The 6651-nt window shown below is 36.7% G+C and overlaps 1 protein-coding gene and 1 long non-coding RNA gene across 5 annotated transcripts in view; both read right to left on the bottom strand.

Annotated features, from left to right (window-relative positions):
• LOC107707552 (serine/threonine-protein kinase BRSK2-like) overlaps positions 1-6651 on the bottom strand; it is a 228694-nt gene that overhangs the window by 97184 nt on the left and 124859 nt on the right. The window lies entirely within an intron of this gene.
• The window catches only part of LOC107707554 (uncharacterized), a 14531-nt gene continuing 9525 nt past the window's right edge, over positions 1646-6651 (bottom strand). The window contains exons 2-3 of the long non-coding RNA XR_001636268.1: positions 2189-2192; positions 1646-1656 (exon numbers count right to left, since the gene is read on the bottom strand). This is a non-coding gene — a long non-coding RNA (uncharacterized LOC107707554). The remainder of the gene's footprint in view (positions 1657-2188; positions 2193-6651) is intronic.

The following is a 6651-nucleotide window of genomic DNA, read 5'->3' as shown; positions in this document are numbered from 1 at the left end:
TGTGTGTGTGTGTGTGTGAGAGAGAGAGAGAGAGAGAGAGAGAGAGAGAGTGTGTGTGTGTGTGTGTGTGTGCAAAACCATTAGTATGGATCCAATCATCAGAGGTCAGTGGCTAGAAATAAAGAAAGTAAATCTCATAATGAGGAAAACACGAACAAAAACACCCCAAAAATGAAAAACCATCACTCAAAATGTCCTTTCTCATAATCAAAGCCCTCTGTTTATGAGACTCGAGGAAAAGTCCTTCGGATGAGACGTTAAACCGAGGTCCTGACTCTCAGTGGTCATTAAAAATCCCATGGCACTTCTCGTAAAGAGTAGGGGTGTAACCCCGGTGTCCTGGCCAAATTGCCCCCCTGGCCTTTGTCAATCATGGCCTCCTAATAATCCCCAACCACTTGATTGGCTCTATGACTCTCTCTCCTCTCCACCTGTAGCTGGTGTGTGGTGAGCGCACTGGCGCCGCTGTCCTGTGGCTGCCGTCGCATCATCCAAGTGGATGCTGCACACTGGTGGTGGTTGAGGAGAGACCCCCCCTCATGATTGTAAAGCGCTTTGGGTGTACAACAATACACAATAAAGCGCTATATAAATGCATCATTCATTCATTCATTCATTCAAAAGAGTTTCATGCACTTTGAGCGCTGTGACCTATTCCAGCTAGCTATGATAATACACAAAGACATTAACACAAAATATATATGTGGAGAGCATATCACAGTCAGACGTCATACCGCATGACATTATCACAAAGATACAGCGCATTAAGTCCAAGGGCAGAAGAAATGGCCTTATCACAAAGAAGAGAAAGGGAAAATGCTCGGCGAAACCCTTCGCGTGCGCTTCATCTGCTCTGATAAGAATTCAAGAACTCTTGGTGGAGTCTCGGCGTATGACTGACGACAGGGCGGCCGCTCGCTCCGTATCGATTTCAGTCTTTGTGTGCCTTCCCGATCAATGAAATTAAAAGAGCTCCTGTCCACAGCAACATCATAATAATGGTCAAAAGCACAATATTCACCTTGACCCAAGAGTTAATATATGCCTTAGCGTATATGTTGCAGTTGTCAATACTTGAGGAGATATACTTAACTTAATTTTTTTTTAATATAACAATATTTTATCTTCATGGCTGAAGAGCTGCTGAATTATAGCGATACCATATTTTGTCATTTTAATCAATAACTTTGAATTTTTGAGTCACTGTTCTTCCAAAAAAAAAAATGTTATGGTACTGATTGATTTCCATTTTTTTTATTATTATTAAAATACATACCATCAAGTGTAAGTTCCAAAAAATACTTGACTACTTTTCTGGACGACTAGTTATTTATTATAAATAAGCAATCCTGAAAGCCCTACTACTATATACAACAAGACTACTACTATATACAACAACAAAAAAAATTTAAGGAATATTTTACTCAGAAATGAAAATTGTACATCAGGCCTTCAAAGATGTAGTACTCAGACCATCCAAGATGTAGATGAGTTTGTTTCTTCATCAGATTTGGAGAAATTTATCATTACATGACTTGCTCACCAATGGATGCTCTGCAGTGAATGGGTGCCGTCAGAATGAAAGTCCAAACAGCTGATAAAAACATCACAATAATCCACAAGTAATCCACACCACTTCAGTCCATCAGTTAACATCTGGAGAAGACAAAAGCTGCGCATTTGTACAAAACAAATCCATAATTGAGACGCTTTTAACTTCAAACTGTTGCTTCCAGGTAAATCACGAGTCCTATATCCATAAAATTGCTTTCTCTAGAGAAAAAGTCGTCTGGTCTGAATCAGGAGAGAAATATGCACAAATTAAGCACCGTTTACAAGTCAAAACAGCTCTAAACAAATATGTTGGTGGATTTTGATGTGAGAGGCAACAGGGGATGGACATTTTCACTGAAGTAAGCATTATTATGAATTATGGACTATGGATTATGGATTTTCGCCAGAAGTGAGCATTTAAAATGATAACACCTTCATAGTTTTGTCTCTTACAAACACACAGCTTTTCATCATAGTTAATTGATGGACTGGAGTGGTGTGGATTACTTGTGGATGTTTTTATCAGCTGTTTGGACTCTCATTCTGACGGCACCCATTCACTGCAGAGGACCCATTGGTGAGCAAGTCATGTAATGATACATTTCTCCAAATATGTTCCTATGAAGAAACAAACTTATCTACATCTTGGACGGCCTGAGGGTGAGTACATTTTCAGCAAATGTTCAGTTTGGATGAACTATTCTTTTAAAATAGCAAAACAGAAATAATAATGTTTAATATCCTAAAATGTTTGAAAGGGAATAATGTTTAGTTAAAATTGTTGATACTAGCTTGAATATCTTATCTAGTGTTGTGTTCCCTTGGTGTTATGATCATACAGCCAAATTGACCTGTTTTGCTCAGAAATAACTGACTCCAGATTCTTTTTATTTCTCCTAAGGCACTGAAATAAGTTTTCTGAAGCTCTAATTGTGTTATCGTTCATTTTATATGTTCACACAAACTTGCAGACAGACTGTCTTCATGTCTGCTGGCTCATGACTTGTGAGAATTAAGGGAATTATCAGTAACAATCATCTTGTGACTATTGTGATGCTAGCTCTTCTATCAGAGGAACTTTATTAGATTTGAGCACATTTTAGTTGTGAACCTACTGTGCAAAATATCCAGGTTCTCCTTAGGCAGGCATCATGTTAAAGGGTTAGTTCACCCAAAAATGAAATCTCTGTCATTAATTACTCACCCTCATGTCGTTCCAAACCCATAAGACCTTCGTTCATCTTCGGAACACAAATTAAGATATTTCTGATGGAATCTGAGAGCTCTCTGACCCTCCATAGACAGCAATGTAATTAACATGATTAAGGTCCAGACACTTAGCAAGGACGGTAAAATAATCCATGTGACATCAGGGGTTCAACCGTAATTTTACGAAGCTACGAGAATACTTTTTGTGTGCAAAGAAAACAAAAATAACGACTTTATTCAACAATTTGTCTCCTCCGCATCACCCTATAGCGACATTTTGGAGATTATCCACTGAATGTAAACAGCGTATGCTGTTCGGTGTCAGCCCCGCCACACGGATACGTTTTCTACGTTGTTTACGCTTTGATTTGAATGAAAACATCCGCGTGGCGCAGCTGACTTCAGACTTTCAAAATCCTTCATCACTTGAATTAAGATTATAATAATTTAATTTTAAAAGACAGCCACCACAAAATCAGATTTTAGCACCTCATTTTACTTTGAGAGGTTAAATTCAGATTTAAAATAATAACAAGAAACCGTTTAATAGCTATGATACTGTTTTTGAAATCAATTCTTTGCATAGCTATGACAGGAAACACTGGTATCTAACAAAGAAAAAGAAAAGTTAAAACGAAAAAAAAAAACCAGTTAATCTTAAAAAATAAAGCATATACATAAACCCACATAGGAAATAAAACAGTTATCGAATAAGCATGTGTCCTATTCTGTAACCCCCTTTGTAATCGTTAACGTTTTCATAAGTAATTTAATTAAAAAAAAATTCAGAGTAACTGTAACAGATTAGTTACATTTATTTTGCAATTGAATTACGTAATTCTGTTACATGTAACTAGTAACTCCCCAACACAGATAGATGGATGGATGGATGGAGAGAGAGAGAGAGAGAGAGAGAGAGATGCAAACATTGCAAACATGTCTTTCCTCTCCAAGAAACGTGGACAATGTTGTTTAAAAGGGTGGGCTCTACCTTAAAATTCCGAACAACAAATGGAAAAGTTTCCGGCACGTATGTGGCTCCCATAACCGCCTCCTTATTCAAATGAGCCCCTCATGAATTATTCAGGAATCTATAATTATGCATTCCTTTTGCTGACGTGGAGTTTGGGGCATTAAAAATAGATCTGAGCGGAACGGCAGCACAAGCCCCAGTGGAGTCCCGCCGCTGTGTTTTGACTGCCTCTCTCTTTCTCGCCATCGCTAGATCCGCAATGCTCAGGGCCTGTCGTCCAGGAGGATGTGTTTTTTCTGACAGGCCCTATCTCGCTGTCCCCGTCCCGCTCTGGACGCGTCACTGACAGGCTGCGGGAAATCTGGATCCCTCACGACAGCGCTGCTAAATTCGGTTGATGGGCCGGCCAGGGGTTTTGCCGAAAGCATCTTTTAGCGTAAGAGTTTGCTTCAAAAGCACAATGAGTCGCCGCTGCAACTTCCAGGGCTGGCGTTTTCCCGGCAGTGTACGAATACATGCTTTTGTATATGTGGGCGTCTGTCATTTATGCAGAAAGACCTTTACTGCTCAGCCCTACAATACCTTCTTCCCGGTAGGGGTGATCAAATTTTGAGGAGGTGCATGCATACATTTGAATGTCAATTAGACTCCGCTGACAGTTTTGGCGACGTGTGCAGACAGTCAAGTGTTTTGGTTGTTGAAGCAAATGCAGTCACACGTGACAAACTGGGCCACCTACTGTCATCCGTACCAACATAAGGTGGGTAAATGTTCTGTGTAAGGTTTAATCTCTGTCTACTACAGGAAATAAATTCCATTGCTTTACTATATTCTAGATACTATATTCTATACATTTTTTCTACACATTTTTTACTCTGCGTTGTTACCAGTGCCCTACTTTACCTGAATTCACCCTATAATTTTCTGTGAAGTTAATTTATAATGAATGTCAAGCAGTGCTAATTTTGTTGACGAAAAATATTCGCGATAATTTTCGTCAACGGCATTTTTTCACAGATGTTAACGGAGAGATGCACACAAATTGATCACAAATTGTCAGTTTTGACGAGTATTCATGTTACACACCCAGTTACGTCTTAAGTGAATGTAAACTGTTGGGAAAATATCGCCAGTAGAATCTGTGCAGTCAGTTTTAAAGGAACAGCAGCCTAAATTTAGTTATTGTTGTCTGTGTCCTTATTGTTAATGAATCAACAAAAGAAAGAGAGGAAATCACTCACTGCTCTTGACTGAATCACTTTAGTAGTTCTAATAAGGATAAATCTAAATTTAATTTACATAAATATATATGTCTGCTTGAAAGAGTGAAGGATGTATGCAAGTTGTTATAAAGAATGCTTATTATAGGCCCTATAACCATTGGTATTTCACTGAAAAGAGGACCATGTTCTTGATTCTTCTGGTCAAGTGATCCACTTCTGAGAAGTGGTTTTATTTAATTTTGAGATAAAGACATGTCATGTGCCACAGGAGTTAAATCTGTGTCTGTATTGCATGTTCAACCCTTAATATCATTCATATTACCTGGTTAATAGATGTTTTCTCCGGGAACATATGAGTTTGGATATTTTAGAGAAATGCTTAATAAATGCATTACACTGTAACTAAACCCATTAGATTTCAGTCAACTAAATCTACTGTAGATTTAGTTGACTAAAGTCTTATGATATTTACTCGACTACAACTAGACTAAGACTAAATCAATTCAGATGACTAAAATATGACTTAAACTAAATCAAAATTTGCTGTCAAAATTAACACTGAAGTCAAGGTTTCTTAGGTTTACATGACCAACTTTTAACACCCACTGACCTTTAGAATAAAACTTTTTAAGGCCAAAATGTAAAGGCTGTTTTAAAGGCAAATGTGCCTTTAAAATGTCTATATGTAAATGAGCTTTGTTATGACTGGCTAACCTCAGGATAGTAAATAAGCACTGATTAAACTGATATTTAAGACAAAAAATTTTAATTAAAGGCTGTTTTAAAAGGCTACTGTACCTTTAAGATGTATATATGTAAATTAGATCTGTTATGATTGGTTAATTTCAGCATACCAGTATATAAATAAACATTTATTAAACGTATGGCTTAAAATTAAATTAAAAACTGTTTTTGAAGGCTACTGTACCTTTAAGATCTCTATACTATATGTAAATTGATTATGATTGGCTAACCTCAGCATAGTAAATAAGCCCTGATTAAACTGAAATTTAAAGGCTGTTTTAAAGGCCACTGTACCGTCAGGACGTTTCTATGTAAATGAGCTCTATTATGATTGGCTAATTTCAGCATACCAGTATCTTAAATAAGCACTGATTAAACTTTTTAAGTCTAAAATTAAAATTCAACTCTGTTTTGAAAGGCTACTGTACCTTTAAGACATCTCTATGTAAAGGAGCTCTGTAATGATTGGCTAATCTCAGCAAATCACCATTGTAAATAAGCATTAATTAAACTTTTTAAAACAAAACTTAAATTAAAGGCTGTTTTTAAAAGTATTGAACTTTCTAAGTCTTAAAATTCAAGGCTCTTTTTGAAGGCTACCGTCCCTTTAAGTCCATTATACTGTATGTAAATTAGCTATGTTATGATTGGTTAAACTCAACATTCCAGCATAATAAATAAGCATCGATATAAGCACTGAAATATGGGCAGTCACAAGTTAATGAGCACAAAGTCCATTTAAGGTAAGTCAGTTAATTCGATGGCCATTTTGACCATTAACTAACTATTTTCTAATCAGGAAGTCCTTGAATGAAGAAAGATCTTCAAAATCTTTAAAACTGCTAGTCAAGCTTATATTTGGTATGTACAACAATGTAATATGCTAAAACATTAATTTGACAACAACAATCTATAAGTTAAAAGCAAATATATATATATATATATATA

This window comes from Sinocyclocheilus rhinocerous, unplaced genomic scaffold (genome assembly GCF_001515625.1).
Source record: "Sinocyclocheilus rhinocerous isolate Xijiao unplaced genomic scaffold, SAMN03320098_v1.1 scaffold1376, whole genome shotgun sequence".
Classification (NCBI taxonomy): domain Eukaryota; kingdom Metazoa; phylum Chordata; class Actinopteri; order Cypriniformes; family Cyprinidae; genus Sinocyclocheilus; species Sinocyclocheilus rhinocerous.
This window is presented reverse-complemented; position numbering and strand designations above follow the sequence as displayed.